Below are 23115 nucleotides of genomic sequence, written 5' to 3' on the forward strand. Positions count from 1 at the left end.
ATTACCAGAAGGAGCAAGCTTGGAAATTAAGTTTAGACCATGAAGAAATAATTTATGATATGAATTACCTAGGGAAAGTTAATTTCCTATTACAGGACTGTGGTGCTACAGGAGGTTACTTATTAGAATTATGTCATTACAATGCACATTCTTTACAGTGTTAAAAGTCATTAAAAATATTAGCAGGAGTTACTTGTTTCAACTCCAGTGTGTAAACAGATATATGTGGTGATCACTACCATTCTATGAGAAAACTTCTGGACAAAGTGAAAAATGTATAATTTTCTTGGGCCTGTCAGGGAACTAAAGACACCAAAAAAACCTATCACCTCAAATTGGAAGAGACGGGCATTCAGAGAGATAAAACCAAGATGTGCTAACATAAAATAAAAGTGGCTAAAGATGTAAGCTGGTAGAAGCATTTAATTGGCATGTTGATAAAATTGGCAGAGGCTGGCTGTGGACTAGTATAAGTGTGAAAAAAATCCTAGATAGTACATATTTAAGAAAACTCCATGACTTTTGTGATTCACCACCAAGAACCCCACCAAGCACTCATGTAACAAAGTCCTACATTCCATGGGAAAGAATTTTTACAAACTGTTATCTCAGCTAGTGGTAGGCAATTCCTGCTTACTCCAGATTCTTCCAGCTTTCATGTAAAGAGAAAAATTTCACCTAAAAAGAAAAATTTCAGTTTAAAGGGGTAAAGACTTCAAGGACATAAATTGAGAATGATATAGCTAGGGAAGCAAGTAAGTAGCAGCGGGGAGAAAGCTATGTAGAGGGAAAACACCTCTGAAAGTTAAAGAGACTAATAAAAAAAAAAAAAGTAGACAACTTGTAGGAACAGATGGGTAGTATATAGAGAGATATTGAATGTCTAAAAAATGTTGGAAATAACACTGTAACAAAATGAAGGATACTTTGATGGGCTCATCAATAGAATGGACATAGCTGAGGAAAGAATCAGAAAGCTTGATGATATGTCAGTGGAAATGCCTACAACTGAAATGTTGACAAGTAAAAAGAAAGAAGCTCTAAATATCCAACAACTGTGTGACAATCTCAAAAGATGTAATATCCATAATTGGAATACCAGAAGAAGAATAAGTATAGAACAAAGAAAATATTTGGAGTAATAATTACAAAGACTATTTCAAATTTAATGACAAATACATAACCACAAATGCAGGAAGTTCAAGCAATGTAACATTGCAGAATAAATACCAACATTTCTGTACCTGGGTATATCATATTAAACTGAAGAATATTGAAGACAAAGACAAAATTTTGAAAGTAGGCAGCCAGGAGGGAATGAGACTACTAATAGGTATGAGAATTACATTGAACATCTCTATAAAGCACACAAGTGAGAGAGTTGAGTAGAATATATAAAGGTCTATAAATAAAAGTTATGACCAACCTAGATAGCATATTGAAAAGCAGAGACATTACTTCGCCAACAAAGGTCCATCTAGTCAAGGCTATGGTTTTTCCAGTGGTCATGTATGGATGTGAGAGTTGGACTGTGAAGAAAGCTGAGTGCCGAAGAATTGATGCTTTTGAACTGTGGTGTTGGAGAAGACTCTTGAGAGTCCCTTGGACTGCAAGGAGATCCAACCAGTCCACTCGAAAGGAGATCAGCCCTGGGTGTTCTTTGGAAGGAATGATGCTAAAGCTGAAACTCCAGAACTTTGGCCACCTCATGCGAAGAGTTGACTCATTGGAAAAGACTCTGATGCTGGGAGGGATTGGGGGCAGGAGGAGAAGGGGACGACAGAGGATGAGATGGCTGGATGCCATCACCGAGTCGATGGACGTGAGTTTGAGAGAACACCGAGAGATGGTGATGGACAGGGAGGCCTGGCGTGCTGCGATTCATGGTGTCGCAAAGAGTCGGACACGACTGAGTGACTAAACTGACCTGAACTGATAAATAAAATCATCATCTTGGAATTCTTGTTTCCAACCAAATTTTACTGAACGCTGAGGGAATGCATTTGTAGCACACATGCCCTATAAGAAATATTAATAGAAAGTCTACAGGTAGAAGAAAATGATTAGATCAGACACTTAAATCTACATAAAAAAAGGAAGAATGGCATTCAGTTCAGTTTAGTTCAGTCGTTCAGTCATGTCTGACTCTTTGTGACCCCATGGACTGAAGCACGCCAGGCCTCCTTGTCCATCACCAACTCGGAATTTACTCAAACTCATGTCCACTGAGTCAGTGATGCCATCTAACCATCTCATTCTCTGTTGTCCCCTTCTCCTCCAGCCTTCAATCTTTCCCAGCATCAGGATCTTTTCAAATGAGTCAGTTCTTGGCATCAGGTGGCCAAAAAGTATTGGAGTTTCAGCTTCAGCATCAGTCTTTCCACTTGCTAGAGAACACACTGGTCATAGCAAACACCCTCTTCCAATCAAAGCAAGGTAAAATCAATTACTGGTAGTATTAATTATTGATATAAAATTAGCTCTTTAGATCATAATAATAGTAACAATGTACTGGATCAAAACAAAACTTCTATAAGCAAATATTCCAAAGTTACAAGATACAGGTCAATATCCAAAATTCAATTGTTTTCCTTTATGTCAATAGTTGAAAATTGGAGTTTTAAAAATAACATTTTTAAAATGTTAAAATAGCATCATAAAATGAAGTACTTAGGTATAAATATAGCAAAATATATATAGAATATATATGTGGAAACTATAAAACTGAAGAAAGAAATAAAGGAAGATCAAAACAAATAAATAAACATTCCATGTTCATGGATTGGAAGACTCACTCTTGTCAAGATCTCAGTTCTCACCAATTTCTTATTTAGGGAATATAATCCTGATATATAAAATAAAACTTCAAACTAATATCAGATTATTTTAGCTTCTTTGATAACTGGATAGTTAAATGTTTAATTCTCAAAATAACTGAAAATTCTAATGGTTTGGAAGATAAAAAGTGTTTCCAAATATTCTAATTATGGATCATACTTAATTGATCACAAGATGAAAAATGTAATAATATTTTATAAAATGTGGAAAATATTTAGAAGCTCCTACATGTAAAAGATCAGTATTAATTGTATGTAAGTAAAAAAAAAATGCTTATTTTCCTATCATGAAAATGGGAAGATCATTTCAAAATTTTAGATCTATGTAAAAAAATAGTAATAAATGCACAGTTACATGAAGGCACTTCCATCAAGTTTGACAAATGCTTTACATTTGTAACTGATAAAGGATGCTTAACTTACAACCAATTTGTAAGAGTTCAGGAATTAAACAGTACAAGGACTCATGAATTAATGTTCTCGCATATTTCAAAGAAAGATTTATCATTAGAGGATAGTTTAATAGTTTATTCAGTGAAGTATTGTTACAAATGGTTGTTATTTTATGATTCATACACTTGACAAACTCACACATTAGCACGTGGAGTGACTCAAACATGAGTAACAACTCCATTTATTCTCCAATAAATGCTAGAGGCAGACGTTACTGTTAATCTCCTTGTGGGAGAATATTTTCACTTTGAAAATAGAATTATTTCACTTTTTGCCATCTACACTAAGCTTTAACAAAATTTCCAAAGATCTTGGAGGAAAAAAGGCAGATTGGAAAAATCTTTATGGCTATTCTACAGTGGATTAGAAAAGGAGACAAATCTTATTTTTAAATAGAAAGTGGTATATTGTGAAAGGAACCAGAGGGGAAATTTTTGGAGATTGAGTCAAGAAAAAGTTGACCAAGAGATGAAAATTTTTTCTGGAGAGTTACATCAACAAAGACCTGTATCTTCAAGATTCTCAGCCTCTAATCCCTCCTTGTTCCAGTATCCAGTAGCAGTCAGCAGGAAACCAACATATATAACAGCAGAGACTGAGAAGTAAGGAGAAAGGGATAAAATATGTTTTCCTGATTACAATGTTGCACTTGATAATTTTTTTTCAAAAACCATATAGTTGCTGCTGCTGCTGCTAAGTCACTTCAGTCGTGTCTGACTCTGTGTGACCCCACAGACGGCAGCCCACCAGGTTTCCCCGTCCCTGGGATTCTCCAGGCAAGAACACTGGAGTGGGTTGCCATTTCCTTCTCCAATGCATGAAAGTGAGAAGTGGAAGTCACTCAGTCGTGTCCGACTCTAGCGACCCCATGGACTGTAGCCTACCGGGCTCCTCCATCCATGGGATTTGCCAGGCAAGAGTACTGGAGTGGGGTGCCATTGCCTTCTCTGAATCATATAGTTAACTTGTATAAAATACCACTATTAGTGGTTAAGCACATGGAGTCTGGCATACTAAATCCTCAGGAAAGCACTTTAGTCCTTTCTGACTCTGGTGACTGAGCAAGTAGCTTTATTTCTCTAAGACCTGATTACCTCTGTAATGAAACTGAATTAGCACCCTGTTTGTAGGAGAAGATCTAGTGATATAACTGACATTCATTGTTTATCACACAGACCACCATGTAGTAAAGCTTTAATATATTGACTATTAATATGAACTGCAATGCCTTATACGGCACGGGGTTGTTTGTACACATACTACCGTTTAAAAGACAGCTCAGCTTTTAATAGAATTGCCCAATTCATGTGTCATAATTGTATTTTCATTCATATAATGTAGTAGTATTTTTTTAAATATTTTCTTCCATTCGATAGGTTGTCTTTTTTAAAAAAATAAGTTATTTGATTGCATCTGGTCTTAGCTGCAGCATGCAGGATCTTTCACTGCAGCATACAGATACTCTAGTCATGGCACGTGGGCTTCAGTAGTTGTCGGGAGTGGGCTTCATTGTTCCAAGGCATGTGGAACCTTAGTTCCCTGACCAGGGATTGAATCCAGATCTCCTGCATTGCAGGACAGATTCTTAACCACTGGACCACCAGGGAAGTCTCTGATAGTGTTTTTTTTAAGACTAATGTTTAGAGTAATTTTAGGTTTATAACATAATTGAGAGGAAGGTATAAAATTTCCAGAAAACCTCCTGCCCCAACACATACATACCCTCCCCTTTTATCAATATCACTCATCAAGTGGTGCACTTTTTTTTTTTTTAAACCAGGAGGAATCTAAATTGACACATCATAATCACCCAAAGTCCATAGGTTACATTGGGGTTCACTTAGTGTTGTATACGCTACGGGTATTGACAACTATATAATGGCCTATATCTATCATTATAATATCATACAGTATACTCACTGCTCTAAAAATCTGTGCCCTGCCTATTCCTTTCTGCCCCAGCAGCTCCATGGCAACAACTAATCTTTTTATTGTTTCCATAGTTTTGCCTTTCCCAGAATGTCATACAGTTGGAATCATACAGTATGGAACCTTTTCAGACTGGCTTGTTTCACTTAGTAATATAAATGTAAGCTTCCTTTGTGTCTTTCCATGGCTTGGCAGTTCATTTTTTTTTTAATGCTGAATAACATTCCATTGCCTGGATCAACCGCAGTTTATCCATTCACCTATTGCGGGGCATCCTGACTGCTTCCAGGTTTTTAAAATACTGAATAAGGCTGCTGAAAACATCCAGGTGCAGGTTTTTGTGAAAATATAGGTTTTCAGTTCCTTTAGGTCAATATCAAAGGAGTGTGAATGCTGCATTGTATGGTAAGAGTATGTTTAGTTTTGTAAGAAATTGCCGAACCGTCTTCCAAGGTTGCTGTACCATTTTACACTTTTAACAGCGTTATTAGAGTGCTGATAAGGAAGAAATAGTAAGAATTCATATTGATGTATATGTAGCGCAGTAATTTTCAAGGCAATCTTCTATTTAGTACACTGCAGTTTCCTCATGATAACTTGGTATATCTGATAGTTACCATACTCCCGTTTGCTCATGTAGCAAAGAACAGTGATTGCCTGTGATCATTCAGCAAATTATTGGCACAGTATCCCTGGATAATCTCAACTAAAAACCAGGTTGATTCATTGTTACTGTTTTCAAAAGTGTATAACCCATTCAGAGACCAGTGACAAATACTAATATTAGAATCCCTTCTCAGAGAAAACTTATCTTTCCTTGTGAAATACAGAGACAGCTATTTTCGCAGTGTTTCACATCTAAGCAGCCATCTTCTGTGACTTCTTCGGGACGGAGGCTGGACTGTGTGGCGCGGGCCGTGTACATTTGTGAAGGCCACACCGCGCTGGTTATGACTTATCACTCTTCCTTCACTGACAAAGTAAACTCTACCAGGCAGGCCCATTGACTCTTATTTCCAGATAAAGCTGATAAAATTACATAGGGCTGCATATTACATTATATTATAATCTGATCAGATACGAAGTAGTAGTTCTGTGTTTGGTGGGATAGAGGGCAAAAGTGCACAGGATACTAGTCTGTGCTGTGTCATAAAGCAAATGTTGAGGCCACTGCTTATAATAAAATGTTCTGCCTCTCTTAATGAGCCCTGGAATTAATTTATTATAGCTTTCTGCTATTGCTGTGCTGTGTGCAGTGCTTAGTCACCCACTGGTGTCGGACTCTTTGCGACTCCATGGACTGTAGCCCACCAGGCTCCTCTGCCCATAGGGATTCTCCAGGCAAGAATACTGCAGTGGGTTGCCATGCCCTTCTCCAGGGGATCTTCCCAACCCGGGGATCAAACCCAGGTCTTCCACATTGCAGGTGGATTCTTTACCATTTGAGCCATCAGCGAAGCCCTCTCCTATTACTGTCGTTTATTTGACTTAGCCATATTAATGGATATAGTGTGTATAATGTACTCTATATCAGTTGAAATATACAAGTAACCCTCAACACAAGTTTGAACTGTGTGGGTCCGCTTATATTTTTTTCAATAATAAATACTGCAGTACTACCAGATCCACAGTTAGCTGGATTCTCAGATGCAGGAATTGTGGATACAGAGGGCTGACTTTAATTTATACAAGGATTTTCCATGCTTTGCTGCTTTTTCCAAGGGTCAGCTGTATGTATTTGTTTTGAAAGAAACATCCTTGACTATATTAGTGACATAAAATTTGTCCTTCCTTTATGAAATGGAAGTATTAACCCTGAAAATAGAGAGAAAACTTAAATTTGTAACTTTAACATGTGAACTTAATTTTGTTTTTTCCGTTTACTATTGACAATAAACAAATCATTTTGCTTCTTTGAACCTCAGTTTCTTCTTCTGTAAAACTGGAGGAATACCAGTATATGTGAACATAATTTAGAAACTGTAAAGAAATATCTGTTTAAATTTAAACATTAATAAAGAATAATTGAAATGATTTAACCTATAGGAACATTATTTAAGTCCTCATTTTTTTTTCCAGTGCTTTTATTTCTCTTCTACAATGTTAATGTATTGAAGGGAAGTTTAATTTGCCCAGAATCATTGTGTTTTATAGTGTTAAATAGGAACAATTATAGGGGTTATTTTATGAGTTAATTTGTATTTCTTAAATTTCTTTATTATTTTAACATGATAGTTCTTACTCTCAGCTTTTTGAGAAACTATTTTGTTGTGCACTGTTATCTCTTCGGTTTTCTCAATTTTTAGGTAAATATTTTAATACTGACTCAAGTTGTATATTTTATTATTTACATTTTTTCTTTAATGTATTATTACAGATTGTTTTGTGGAGCAGGAATGAACTGCGGAGTTATTTACAGAAATGTCCTTTCACACCTGGCTAACTGAGGCACGCTGTAGCTAAATGGTTTGTGCAAGGTCACTCAGCTAGTTGAGCAAAATCTGTCCACACTCACTGACTAAGTTAGTGACCCATGTGTTTTTCATAAGACCATTGCTTTAGATAATGACACATAGATACAAAAGTGTGTCAAATATGTGATGGATTAATCATGCCTTAAAGGAAAGATAAATCTTAAAGAAAAGAACTTTCACATTCTTCCTTATTTGTAGTCCCCAGTTTCCAGGTCCTCAGCTCAAATGTGTCAGCATATTCTTTTGGGGGAGAAGGCTCAGTAAGTTTTCTGACATCAAGCACAAAGAATTTCTTTGGCACTTCTTAGCTTTTCTTTTGACCTTGTCTTTTGTACTTAATAAAATCCCCCCAAAGACTAGACATTTGAAGGAAAAAAAAATTCTGTGATCAAATCACAGCACTTCATTTTGACTTTTCAAAATAAGTTAAGAGCTAGTTATATATTCATAACTCTTATAATCCAGAAATTATTTATATTCAGCAAGATTTCTAGATTTTGGTAAATTGAGTGTACTTAAATTAGGAAAATAGATACATATTCCTGGTCCTATATTTATAACAGTTTCTATTTTCCTTATGATGTTCAGGTACTGCATTCATTTTCTGTACTCTAATATTCTTTCTCTTTTTATAATATAGCCTTCTTATTAGACTAAAATATATTAGGGAATGTGCCTTCTTCAGCTTTATTTTTCCATGACCAAACAGAATGTCTGCAACACAATCAGAAATTTAAAAAGACATCTTGAGTTAAACTGCTGACAGCTGAAATAATCTCACCCAAGAAGAGGAATCCAACATTTACATACCCAATCTCACTCTCATATCTGAACTCTGATTCCTTTAACCTGATCATTGGTGTCTATTGAATATTGTACTATATCATCAATATCAATGTGTCTATGACTTTCTACAAGATTTAGTTCTTATTTCAAATACACCCCTTCAAGTCATCAGTTATATTATCTCAGACACTATGACTTAAAATGTGGGATTATATTCTTTGTATTTTATTACATTATGAACTACACTAATTTTTTCACTCATTCATTGCAGTGGTTTAGTCGCTAAGTCATGTCCGACTCTTGTGACCCCATGGACTGTGCACTCATTCGTTAGGTTTTTTTTTTTTTTTCATTAAAGTATTTGAGTACCTGCTGTATGCCAGAGTGAGCAGTATATGCTATATCCAGAGGTATGCATGATCCTTTAAAAATTTTTATAAAGATATAGTTAATTTATAATGTTTTGTTAGTTTCAGGTGAAGCAAAGTCAATCTGTTACACATATATAATATAGAGTTCCCTGTGCCACACAGTAGGTCCTTATTAGTTATCTATTTTATGTAGTGTGTGCGTCAATCCCAATCTTTCAGTTTATCCTCCCCCACCCCTTACCCTCTAGTAACCATAAATTTATTTTCTATATATCTAACTCTATTTCAGTTTTGTAGATAAGTTCATTTGTACTCATTTTTAGATTCCACGTATAAGCGATATCAAATGACTTTTGTCTTTCTCTGCCTGACTTATTTCACTCAGTGTTACAATCACTAGATCCATCCATGTTGTTGCAAATGGCATTATTTCATTCTTTTTATAGCTGAGTAATAAGCTGAAATACTGCAAGAATTACCAGAACTCCGAATAGAAGAAGGAAATGTGGTGTGAGTGTAAGTTGAGTAGCAGGTCAGGGCGGGACTGTAGGGAATTATAGGATATATTAAAGATGAAGTAGGGTGTATCTATGACTTGTTCCTTGTTCTAAAAACAAACCAGAGGGCTTAGAGTATTTTATACAAGGTCGTGAGTATGTTGGATTTAATTTTGTAAAGATCTCCGTTTTCCCTGTTGAGAGTGCTTTGGTCATGGAGTTCATTGCACAGTACATACAAAGAAAACATCTAGGAGATTATCACTTATCATTAAATGATGGCAATGTAATAGACTGGTGGTGGTAGTAAATCTCTATAGTAATGATTAATTACAGAGTGGGTTAGAATAAAAGGATGAACCAAAAATTATTTTTCATTTCTTTCTTCTTAGGTACTCTGAATTTTTTCAGATTTCCCCCATTATTACTTTAACTATTGCAGCAGTTTTCTCAGTGCATAAATCTTTGACAATCTCTTCAATTACTGTCTAGGATAAATTTCTGTAAGTCAGATTACTAGTAAAAGAGTGTTGATATTTTAAATATATGCTAGCATATATTGACTACTTGTTTTTCCAGAAAAGATGTGGCGATGTGCATTTACAGTCAACTAAATAAGAAAAAAAGTCACAGTATTGACTGTCCATTTTGTTAAACTTCCCTGGTGGCTCAGATGGTAAAGATCTGCCTGCAGTACAGGAGACCTGGGTTCGATCCCTAGGTTGGGAAATCCTCTGGAGAAGGGAATAGCTACCTGCTTCAGTATTTTTGCTTGGAGAAATTCCACAGACAGAGGAGCCTGGCAGGCAGTAGTCTATTGGGTTGCAAAGAGTCAGACACAATGAAGAGACTAACACAACACTTTATCAAGCTTTAAACCTTGACTGAGATTATAGATTAAAATAATCATTATTTTAATATACATGCATTAAAATTTAATGAAAACTTTTGTCTACTTAAATTATATGTGAGTGAAAGTTGCTCAGTCATGTCCGAATCTTTGCAACCCCATGGACTATACAGTCCATGGAATTCTCCAGGAATTCTCCAGGCCAGAATCCTGGAGTAGGTAGCCTTTCTCTTCTTCAGAGGACCTTCCCAACCCAGGGATCGAACTCAGGTCTCCTGCATGGCAGGTTGATTCTTTAACCAGCTGAGCCACAAGGGAAACCCACTTAAATTATATAATTGTATGATGTTAACTAATTATCTAATTTATTTGTCACAATTTTTGTAGAATCTCATTTCGCTTTTGACTTTATGCACATTATTTTCAGTATACATTTTGTCAGTTCTTACTCAAATCTCAGTGTATCAATGAAGTCTGTCTTTACTACTCTTTATTTTTAACTATTCTCTCCATCTGTACCAAAACATAGACTCCATAAGGGCAGGGTCGTTGTATAGTTTATTCACTGATGAATCCCAACATTCAGAACAGTACATAATTGTTGATCAATAAATATTTGTTTAAGGAATGCTAAACTTTGTTTGTTTCAACCATTTTGTTTTGTGACTTCTTTTGTTGATATATCAATAAAATATCTGTCTTCATCCACAAATATGACAAATATTCAACTATACTTTCTTTATTGTGGGCATGTATTACTAGTCTTTCAATCCTGCTAGGGTAATATAATCTTCTTGCTTATCTTTGCAAGCTTTGCTTATTTGTTCATCTAGTTAACCTTTAAAAATTGTTTCTCCGAACTGCCTTATGATCCAGCAATCCCACTGCTGGGCATACACACTGAGGAAACCAGAAGGGAAAGAGACACGTGTACCCCAATGTTCATCGCAGCACTGTTTATAATAGCCAGGACATGGAAGCAACCTAGATGTCCATCAGCAGATGAATGGATAAGAAAGCTGTGGTACATATACACAATGGAGGATTACTCAACCATTAAAAAGAATACATTTGAATCAGTTCTAATGAGGTGGATGAAACTGGAGCCTATTATACAGAGTGAAGTAAGCCAGAAAGAAAAACATAAATACAGTATACTAACGCATATATATGGAATTTAGAAAGATGGTAACTATAACCCAGTGTACGAGACAGCAAAAGAGACACTGATGTATAGAACAGTCTTATGGACTCTGTGGGAGAGGGAGAGGGTGGGAAGATTTGGGAGAATGACATTGAAACATGTAAAATATCATGTAAGAAACGAGTTGCCAGTCCAGGTTCAACGCACGATACTGGATGCTTGGGGCTAGTGCACTGGCACGACCCAGAGGGATGGTATGGGGAGGGAGGAGGGAGGAGGGTTCAGGATGGGGAACACATGTATACCTGTGGTGGATTCATTTTGATATTTGGCAAAACTAATACAATTATGTAAAGTTTAAAAAGAAAATAAAATTAAAAAAAAAAAGATGAGACAAAAAAAAATAATTGTTTCTCTGTATCTTTACAAAAGTCCCTTGAGATTTTGATTGGCATTCATTGTATACTTCTGAATGTATAAAGCCTTTAGCATTAGAATCTTCAGAGGATAGTAGCATAAGGCATTTGAGTTAGACAATAATCATATATCCAGATGTTCACCACTTCACAGGAAGGTAAATGGAACTATAAATACTTAGAGCATTTGAAATAAAATGATTAAAATTTCAAAAATAAAATTTTTAAATCTACAGGCTATTGAGAAATGATCACAGATAGAATTCTAGAAAGAATATGGCCAGTGAAATTCCATGGCCCACAACGGCACTTAGATTGGGCACAAATCAATGGAAGTTCAGAACTGTTTTCGCCACAGTGGAGAGCCTTCCAAGAACCCAAACATACACAGTTTCTTCTAAGAGTTTCACTATTACCCAGATAAATTAGAGAATAATGCCAGAACCACACTGTTATTTTACATATGTATTATTTATACATATTGTAAATTTAGGTATAAAAATTAAGTTCTGTAAATATGAAAAATGTATAACTGATTCACTTTTCTGTACAGCAAAAACTAACACAACATTATAAAGCAAATATACTCTAATAATTTTTTTAAATGCTTTAAGCAAATAATTAGCAGCTAGACTTGCTATTGTGACTTTTTTTTTCTTAAAATCTTTCAGTGAATTCTCCTTTCCTTAACATAAAGATCTATTGTGCGTGTACGCTCAGTCGTGTCCAGCTCTTTGTGACCCTGTGGACTGTAGCCCACCAGGCTCCTCTGTCCATGAGATTCTCCAGGCAAGAACACTAGAGTGAGTTGCCATTTCCTCCTCCCAGGGGATCTTCCTGATGCAGGGATCAAACCCAGGTCTGCTGCCTCTCCTGCATTGGTAGAGTCTTTTACCATTGTGCCACCTGAGAAGACCAAAAATCTATTAAGCATACCCTAAATAGGATCATTATTATCTAGCCTTTGCCTACCTATTCAACCTTCTTTGATATTCTGGGCCCCTTGATCACCACTCTCCAGACACTTGCTCTCTTGCTTTTCCTTATGTATTGCAAGTCCTTTAAAGTCCCAGGCCCTTTAGACTTGTTTTTGCCTTCTCCTGCATATCAGTGCTTTTTATCCATCAATATAGCCTCAAATATCAGCTCCTTACAAAAGCTTTTCAGGGCATCCTATCAAAAGGAGGTTATTAACACTCCATTATTTTACCCTTGATATTTCCTTCATCTCACTGAACATAAGTTGGCATTATTATGTCTATTTATAATAAGAGACATCATAAAGTCTAGTAAATCTTTTCGACAAACCAAATGGTCCAATAGCTAAACACTCATTGATGATTCGCCAAAATTCTAGTGGTAAAACTTTCAGAGGTGTTTGTATCTCTTTCTCCTAACTGCAGTATTTGAGATATATTAACTTGACCCAACTGTCAATTCCATCTTTAACTTGTTTCTGAGTGCGTTTCTGTTTCTATTCCTGATGACCTGTAGTTTATTTCTTGTTCAAACACACCAATATAGGCAATCAGAACTGTGGTACAAAGCTCTCGCATAACCATTTCCTTTGGTTTCTTAATATATCTATGGTTGGGTGACTTTGGAACATATTTCCTTTCTTTTGATATAAATAAACAACCATGACAAGGTTAGGGAACAGTGCATAAAAACTTCCCAGGGCTGCCTCTCAGCTAATAGCTATGAAAGATAGCAAAGAGCTACCTTTAGGAGAGAAAGGTGATAGGTAGCCAAACAGAACCTAAGAACACTGTCCCCACTGCAGTTCAGTTCAGTCACTCAATCGTGTCTGACTCTTTGCAACCCCATGGACTGCAGCACGCCAGGCCTCCCTGTCCAACACCAACTCCTGAAGTTTACTCAAACTCATGTCCATCGAGTCGGTGATGCCATCCAATCATCTCATCCTCTGTCATCCCTTTCTCCTCCTGCCTTCAGTCTTTCCCAGCATCAGGGTCTTTTCAAATGAGTCACCTCTTTGCATCAGGTGGCTAAAGAATTGGAGCTTCAGCATCAGTCCTTCCAATGAATATTAAGGACTGATTTCCTTTAGGATGGACTGATTGGGTCTCCTTGCAGTCCAAGGGACTCTCAAGAGTCTTCTCCAACACCACAGTTCAAATGCATCAATTTTTTCCCACTCAGTTTCTTTATAGTCCAACTCTCACATCCATACATGACCACTGGAAAAACCATAGCCTTGACTAGACAGACCTTTGTTGGCAAAGTAATGTCTCTGCTTTTTAATATGCTGTCTAGGTTGGTCAAAACTTGTTTTCCAAGGAGCAAGTGTCTTTTAATTTCATGGCTGCAGTCACCATCTGCAGTCCCCACTGCAACAGACAAGATAAATTATTCTCAAAGATGACCAGAAAAAGTCCAATCCAGTTTAAACAAGTTACCCTTATAATACTTATTTAAAAAAGACTGTCTTTATTAAAATGAAGGAATAAGTGATTAGAGAAATTTCTATCATCATAGTCATTGGAATTTTCAGATGACTGTAACATAAGATTTGTCATAAACAGTATGCTGTCTGCAGTATGGACATAAATTTGAGTGAACTCTAGGAGATAGTGGAGGACAGAGGAGCCTGGCTTGCTGCAGTCTCTGGGATCGCATGACATCAGACACAAATTAGTCACTGAACATCAACAACAATCATATGCTATCTAACTAGATATGTATTTCCTAGATTTAATCAGAAGTTATTTTAAAGAAAGAAGAAAAAGACAACAAACATCATTCCTTTTGAGGTTGTTCTTTCACATGAAGGAGGCTCATTGTGAATTAAGTTGCATTTTTCTCCAATGCAGTTTTTAAATTCTGTACAGCATCTTCATAAACCACAAGGGAAATTGTGAGGCTTTTTGAGCAAATACTCTTTTCTTTTGTCTTATTGAAGACTAAGAGTGATTTACCCAAGTGGCAATTCAACCCTTAAAATAGAAGATGCTAGAACAGATATACAGACTCACAAATCTCTGTTGGCTTTGAGTATACAAGTGAAGTATTGTCAAATCACCACTAGGGGAAAAAAAAAAACCCTAAAACTGCTCTAGTGTAGCTGTACAGGTATAAATTGTTCCGTTGGCTATTCAGGAGGGAGAGAAATGTAAATGGTTACTCAAGTGGAATCTCCTTGTGGAAGAACTTGAGCACATATTTGCCTTGGAGATTGCTGTGAATTTCCATTTTATATTACACAATATTTATCCAATAAAAGAATGAAGTGGATATAGATATATGAAAGTATTGCTATGGAAAGTGATAATAAAGATAGAATAGACAATGAAACAAAGAAAGAAAGTGAAGTTGCTCAGTCTTGTTCGACTCTTTGCGACCCCATGGACTGTAGCCCACCAGGCTCCTCCATCCATGGAATTTTCTAGGCTAGAGGGGTGGAGTGGGTTGCCATTTCCTTCTCCAGGGACAGAATGAAAGGCTTCCCTGATAGCTCAGTTGGTAAAGAATCCACCTGCAATGCAGGAGACCTCAGTTAAATTCCTGGGTCAGGAAGATCTGCTGGAGAAGGGATGGGCTACCCACTCCAGTATTCTTGGCCTTCGCTTGTGGCTCAGCTGGTAAAGAATCCACCTGCGATGTGGGAGACCTGGGTTCAATCCCTGGGTTAGGAATATCCCCTGGAGAAGGAAAAGGCTACCCACTCCAGTATTCTGGCTTGGAGAATTCCATGGACTGTATAGTCCAAGAGGTGGCAGAGGGTCTGATATGACTGAGTGACTTTCATTTTCAAGACAATAAAAAGTCTTTGAAAGTGGACGAGGATTTAAACGTCAGTCTTGCTGCTTTAGGGATGTAAATAACACATTTTCCTCTGAGTCTTTATTGCCTTAAATCTGTTAGAAGATTACAAATTCTCTCTTGGGAAATTTTAACTTTGAGAATTAGTGAATATAAAACAGTAAGAATAATGGTCTGACTCTCACATATGAAAGCTATTAGACATTAAGACATATAGCATTCACTATGTTTATTCACTCAATCTGATTTGCTTACTATAATGATCTGAAATTATGCATATAGCTTTTATTCAGACATTCCCAGGAATATTGATAGTTTATCCTTAATGTAAACAGTTGCTTTTTTGGTACATTTGTTTTAAATGTTCCTCATAACTCTGAACTTTCATTAGGAAGCAGCCTTTGATTCTTTAAACTTAGTTGAGTTCTTGACAGGTAATTTATTCAGGCACACACACATAAATGCCTTACTACAGTTAATACATGTACATGATTATATTTATAGATTCAAATTCATTCATTAGAGCCCTCTAAATGGTCAAATAGGTAACAGTCCTTAGTTTTGAAAAGAACAGTGAACCAAGAGTGTGTGCTCAAAACATGTACACACACAGACACACACATCTTAACTTTGATTGAATACCTTATGTTTAGTAACATTAAAACTGAAGGTGTTATTTTAAATGAGACCATATAAAAGAGATTATTGATTTGGAGTCAATATGTACACACAGCTGTTACTGGTTTTGCAACTGTAGAGTCTACTTAGAGAAAATATTTAGTTTGAAAGGCAGTTTGTATGTATTCAATATAAACTATGAATTTTCTTTAAACATTTTATTATGAAGTGCTATGTATGTCGCTAAGAATGATAAAAATGTACAGCTCAGTGATTTATCAGAAAGTGAATATCCATAGGACCATAACCCAAAACAGTATTAGAACATTATCAAATCCTCAGATGCCATCCTTCTTCCCTAGTCACATTCATTCCTCTCCACAAAGATGACCACCATCGTCACTTGTATTTTTTCTTTATAAATATGCATCCTTGAAACAGAGTTGTACTTAAAAAAAAATTATACTTGGAATCATAATATATTTTTTTCTGTGTCTGACTTCTTCAATCAACATTTTTATAAATTTTACCCATGTCATTGTGTGTATTGTTGTGTTTTATCAGTGTTACTATGTATCAGTCCAGTTCAGTTCAGTAGCTCAGTCGTGTCTGACTCTTTGTGATGCCATGGACCACAGCTTGCCTGGCCTCCCTGTCCATCACCGACTCCATACATGACCACTGGAAAAACCATAGCCTTGACTAGATGGACCTTTGTTGGCAAAGTAATGTCTCTGCTTTTGAATATGCTGTCTAGGTTGGTTATAACTTTCCTTCCAAGGAATAATCGTCTTTTAATTTCATGGCTGCAGTCACCATCTGCATATACCAATGTCCAATTGTTGATCTATATTTTCTATATTTTTTCCTAGTTATTCCTGGAAAAGGGTTGCAAATTTTGCTTGATCTTTTCAAAGAATCAAATTTTGTCTTAATTGATTTTAGCTAGTATTTTCTGTTTTTGACATCATTGATTTTTTCCTAATCATTTATACCCTTCCTTCTGCTTGCCTTGAGTTTAGTTTGCTTTTCATTTTTCAGATTCCTAAGGTGAAAGCTTAGATTGTTGATTTCAGATTTTTTTTTCTATTCTAATACATACATGTGCTAAGTCACTTCAGTCGTGTCCCACTCTTTGCAACCCTATGGGCTGTAACTTGCCAGGCTCCTCTATCCATGGGATTCTCCAGGCAAGAATACTGGAGTGGGTTTCCATGCCCTTCTCCAGGGGATCTTCCAGACCCAGGGAATGAACCTGTGTCTCTTACATCTCCTGAATTGGCAGGCAGGTTCTTTACCACTAGCACCACCTGGGAAGTCTTACAATACATACATATAAAACTATAAATTTCCATCTCAGAGCAACCTTGCTACATCAGGCATTATAAGTAGCTTTAAAAATTACAATTCCACTTAAATCATCTTATAATTCCTAATAAAATTTATTCTTGTAGCTGTTGTTTATTTACATTTGTATTAATTTCAAAATTTTTGTAGTTTTCTGGATTTTTACTGTTACTGATTTTTACTGTTGTAATTTAATACATTGTGGTTGGAGATGTGCTTTGTAAGAATGCAATTATTTGATGTATACTGTTTCTAGTTTTACAATCTAGCATCTTGTCTATCTTAGGGAAAGTTCCACGTATACTTGAAAATAATTGATTTCTGTATTTATTAGGTAAAATATTCTAAAATAAAATTATCAATAAAAGTTTATTTTACAGTTATTTTCAAATACTTAACATATTTCCTGATGCTTTTATTCACTTATTTATCAATTTCTGAAAGAGAAATATTAAATTATTTCATTTAGATTTATTCTTCCCAATTGGGGTTCCCAGGTGGCTCTGTGGTAAAGAATCTGCCTGCCAATGCAGGAGCCTCAAGAGACATCGGTTCGACCCCTGGGTCAGGAAGATCCCCTGGAGGAGAAAATGGCAACCAACCCACTTCAGTATTCTTGCCTGAATACAGCAAGAATGATATGGATAAAAGAGCCCATCAGGCTACAGTCTATAGGATTGCAAAGAGCTAGACATGACTGAGCGACTGAGCACACACACACTTGCTTCCCTTTAGTTTCAGTCAATATTTTGTGTGCACTTAAATGCTGTTTTTAGATGCTTATACATATAATATTATTTTAAATAGTAAGAATCATAAAATGTTTCCCTTTATTTCTTTAAAATCTTAGTATAGAAATAATTTTATTATATTAATATAGTCATAAGCACTTTAGCTCCTTTATAGTATTTTCAGTTGGATCCTTCGCTACATTTTAATTTTCATTCTCATTTATATTAACATTTGTTTCTTATAAAGAGCATGAAATAGGTTCTTGATAGTCTATATAACTGGGATTTTCTAGCTTTTAAGTGGAATTTTCATGCAATTTATTTTTGTTATATATTTATTGATATGTCTAGGTTTAAAGTTACCCTAAAGGCAGAGGAACCAGAGATCAAATTTCCAACATCTGCTGGATCATAGAAAAAGCAAGAGAGTTCCAGAAAAACATCTATTTCTGCTTTATTGACTATGCCAAGGCCTTTGATTGCATAGATCACAATAAACTGTGGAAAATTCTTCAAGAGATGGGAATACCAGACCACCTGATCTGCCTCTTGAGAAATTTGTATGCAGGTCAGGAAGCAACAGTTAGAACTGGACATGAAACAACAGACTGGTTCCAAATAGGAAAAAGAGTACGTCAAGACTGTATATTGTCACCCTGCTTATTTAACTTATATGCAGAGTACATCATGAGAAACGCTGGACTGGAAGAAACACAAGCTGGAATCAAGATTGCCGGGAGAAATATCAATAACCTCAGATATGCAGATGACACCACCCTTATGGCAGAAAGTGAAGAGGAACTAGAAAGCCTCTTGATGAAAGTGAAAGTGGAGAGTGAAAAGTTGGCTTAAAGCTCAACATTCAGAACACAAAGATCATGGCATCCAGTCCCATCACTTCATGGGAAATAGATGGGGAAACAGTGGGAACAGTGTCAGACTTTATTTTTCTGGGCTCCAAAACACTACAGATGGTGACTGCAGCCATGAAATTAGAAGATGCTTACTCCTTGGAAGGAAAGTTATGACCAACCTACATAGCCTATTCAAAAGCAGAGACTTTACTTTGCCAACAAAGGTCCATCTAGTCAAGGCTATGGTTTTTCCTGTGGTCATGTATGGATGTGAGAGTTGGACTGTGAAGAAGACTGAGCACCGAAGAATTGAGGCTTTTTCAAAGAACTGTGGTGTTGGAGAAGACTCTTGAGAGTCCCTTGGACTGCAAGGATATCCAGCCAGTCCATTCTGAAGGAGATCAGGCCTGGGATTTCTTTGGAAGGAATGATGCTAAAGCTGAAACTCCAGTACTTTGGCCACCTCATGCGAAGAGTTGACTCATTGGAAAAGACTCTGATGCTGGGAGGGATTGGGGGCAGGAGGAGAAGGGGACGACAGAGGATGAGATGGCTGGATGACATCACTGACTCGATGGATGTGAGTCTGGGTGAACTCCGGGATTTGGTGATGGACAGGGAGGCCTGGCGTGCTGCGATTCATGGGGTCGCAAAGAGTTGGACACGACTGAGCAACTGAACTGAACTGAAAGTACTATTTTGTCCCTCTATACTTCTTTTCCTAATTTCATTTTTGTTATTTGTATAGTGTTAGGAATACATTTTATCTCTGAATTTTTGTTTGTTTGTTTGGCTATACCTGTTATTTTCAGTTTTAGTAATTGGTTGCCCTAAGGATTGAAATATTGAAATATTCATCTTTAGGTTTTCTCATCTACCTTGAAATAAAATACTTTTCTTAACAGTGTTAGTATCTCACAATAGTACATTACTTTTTCCTCCTCTCATGTCTTCTCTTCTTATTTTGCATTTTACTGTTCTATATAAAGTAAAAGTGAAAGTCTCTCAGTCATGTCCCACCCTTTGCAACTCCCTGTACTGTAGCCTGCCAGACTCCTCTGTCCATAAAGTTCTCCAGGCAATTCTACTGAAGTAGGGAGCCATTCCCTTCTCCAGGGTATCTTCCTAGCCCAAGAGTGGAACCGGAGTCTACTGTGTTGTAGGCAGATTCTTTACCAACTGATCTATGAGGGAAGGCCCACTGTTCTGTATAACTCCTTACTGAATTGTCTTTATTTTTACTTTGAACAATTAAGATTTTTATTCTTAAAGCCATCAATTTTGTTTTATATTTATTTTTATGTATACTATAACCACCTATAACCCTGCCATAACTTTAGCTATCAACCATCAATATTTTTGTAAAGAAATTCTTTCAACTTAAGCATTTTCTTTAAGCAATTTTTAAAATGAAGGTCTATTGGAAATGAAATCTCTCAACATTATGCTGAGAATGCCTTTATAGACTAGATTTTTGAAAAATATTTTTACTTAATATTTTCAATGTGATATTTTCATCTTTAATATGTTAGTCCCAATAATAGATTTCTAGTTTTCTTTCATTTCTTTAAGCTCTTAAATTTAGAATTCCATTATATTTTTCTCTCTATTTTTTCTAGTTCAAACTTAGCCATCATTCATAAATTTGTTTTCATGTATGTGATGTTTTTTTCTGATTCCTTACAAAATTTTTTCCATATTTTCATTTTCAACAGCTTTTCTCTGAGCTGCTAGTTGTCATTTTCTTTATATTTGAGATATCTGATATTCACATATTTATAAGTAAATATTTTCCACTAAAATTTTCAGATTTAAAATTTATTTCTTCAAAAATATTTTATAATGTATTCCCTTTCTTTATCTGGGATATATCTCATTCTCTCTGGACACCTTTTAACATTTCTTTTATTTTATGCTTGTCAACAAGTTTCTCAATATTTTTATGTCATTTTTTTCTTTATTCTCTTGTTCTTATAGGTTTATTGAAATGCTTATATTTTATTGTGTATATTTTAAACATACACAACTTCACTGATTCGTATTCAAATTACATATTCTCATTCACTAATTCTCTCCTCTGTGTTTAATCTGTTCTTAAATCTATCAGTTTTTCTTTATTCAGTTGTATAAATTTTCACTTCTATAAGTTAACTATTGTTTCAGGATCTTTTTAAAGAATCTTTTTTTTTAGGCTTGATAAAGGACTCATAATAATGCTAGTGCATAGTTAACTATTTTTAACATTATTCAATGGACACTGAGAAATCACTATAGCTTTTTAAGCAAATTAATAATTCATAAGGGGATAAAAAGAATTGTTCCAAACAATTGCAAACAAAAAGCGATATTTGCAAAGCTCATTATAACACAAAGAGAAGTCCAAATATCAAGAAAAGTGGGGCAAAGAACCATGATTTTACAGCATCCACCATTAAGCAAATTATAAAATATTAAAGGGAGATTATGCAAGGCAACTAAGATTAATTGCTGCTAATTGATGAAAGTCACAAAACCAAGTGTTGACTTCATTTGTGATCTTAATGTCATTTACAAGGTTAATTACTATGTCACCTCATGGTCCCCAGTTGTTTTTCATATCGTGGCAGAGAATGAGTGAACAGATGGAGCAGCATAACATCTGGCTTAGGTGAGCAGTAAGAGTACAGCTGACATCCTTGAACGATTTCCTTCACTTGCACAGTCTCAGTAATAGAAAGTAATAAGAGAGATACGCGGGTGCCAAAAATAAACAACTTGATATATACTTATTAGCATACCGGCCCTTGCCAAATCCCATAGTGAATGTCATGATCAACATCTAACAGGGCTACAGGAATGTTCTTATCTGTATAATCTTTTAAAGAACAGTTATATTTGATTTAGTCTATTTGTCACTAAATCTTAGTTTCCCAGCCTGATGGCTCCAAAATATATTTTTGCATGTAACTGAAAATAATGCCTCCTATTTTATGGGAAAGTCACAGTATTTGAAACTAGCAATATCTTTCTTGATCCTCTGGATAACCTTATAAATTAGATGTTACCAGCATGATATCCAAATTAATAAGCAAAACCCAGAAATACAGCATCCTGTGTTAAAAAGTTTACAAATGGCAAAACAAGGATACAAAATCAGAATCATTCCCTTTAACCTAATACACTCACATTTTGAGCTATATTATGTCAGTACCAGGAAGAAGAAAGCCCTTTATAATAACAGTTAGACTACTGGAAACTTTAAAGCTGCAATTTGCAGATTTCATTTCTTACTGTGTAGTCAGTATATTATAATAATGTTGCTGTTCATAATGGTACCAATCTAAGGAATTCGATTCCACATATCTGGGATAACATCATTTCAGTTTTATTTCATCTATCAAACATATTAATCTTTCAGTGGCCCAGGAATGCACAATGTCATTTTAGTTTACAGAAACATCTCAAACAATTCAAGGTGAAAACACACACCCAAGTAACACAGTGAGTGCAACATCACTAGAAAAGAGATCATTGTCAGAAATACTAGCTGTGGCTATCCTTAAAATGTATCTGCATATATTCTTCAGTTTGTATGATACGTTTGTTTTTGCTGAAGGCCTGCCCTGCTCTGGTCGTGCTCATTACAGAGAACACTGGCTACACATGACACATCAGAGAGACTGTTAAAGGGTCAGCTTTCTTGGCCTTAATTTCTCTCGGTAAGATACAATAGTGTTGCTCTTGTCTTGTCAGGAAGGAAAACACTGAACACTGCATGTGTAATTAATTATCACTGAGATCCATCTAGGCATACGCCGTCTGGCTCTGTTGTTCTATTTTAGTCAGGGGTGTTTCATAATGTATTCCCTTTCTCTCTTCCTGGGCCCTAGAGTCAATTCTGTCCTCAGAGCCAATATTGTTTTCATACCTTTGAACATAAGAAATGTATGGGGAAGAATGGTTATTCAAACTGTGTTTTGTTTTTTTTTTTTTGTCTTTAGATGACTCTTCAGTCATAATCTTCTTTCTTTTTGAACTCATAAGTA

Source organism: Bos indicus x Bos taurus, chromosome 24 (genome assembly GCF_003369695.1).
Source record: "Bos indicus x Bos taurus breed Angus x Brahman F1 hybrid chromosome 24, Bos_hybrid_MaternalHap_v2.0, whole genome shotgun sequence".
Lineage (NCBI taxonomy): Eukaryota > Metazoa > Chordata > Mammalia > Artiodactyla > Bovidae > Bos > Bos indicus x Bos taurus.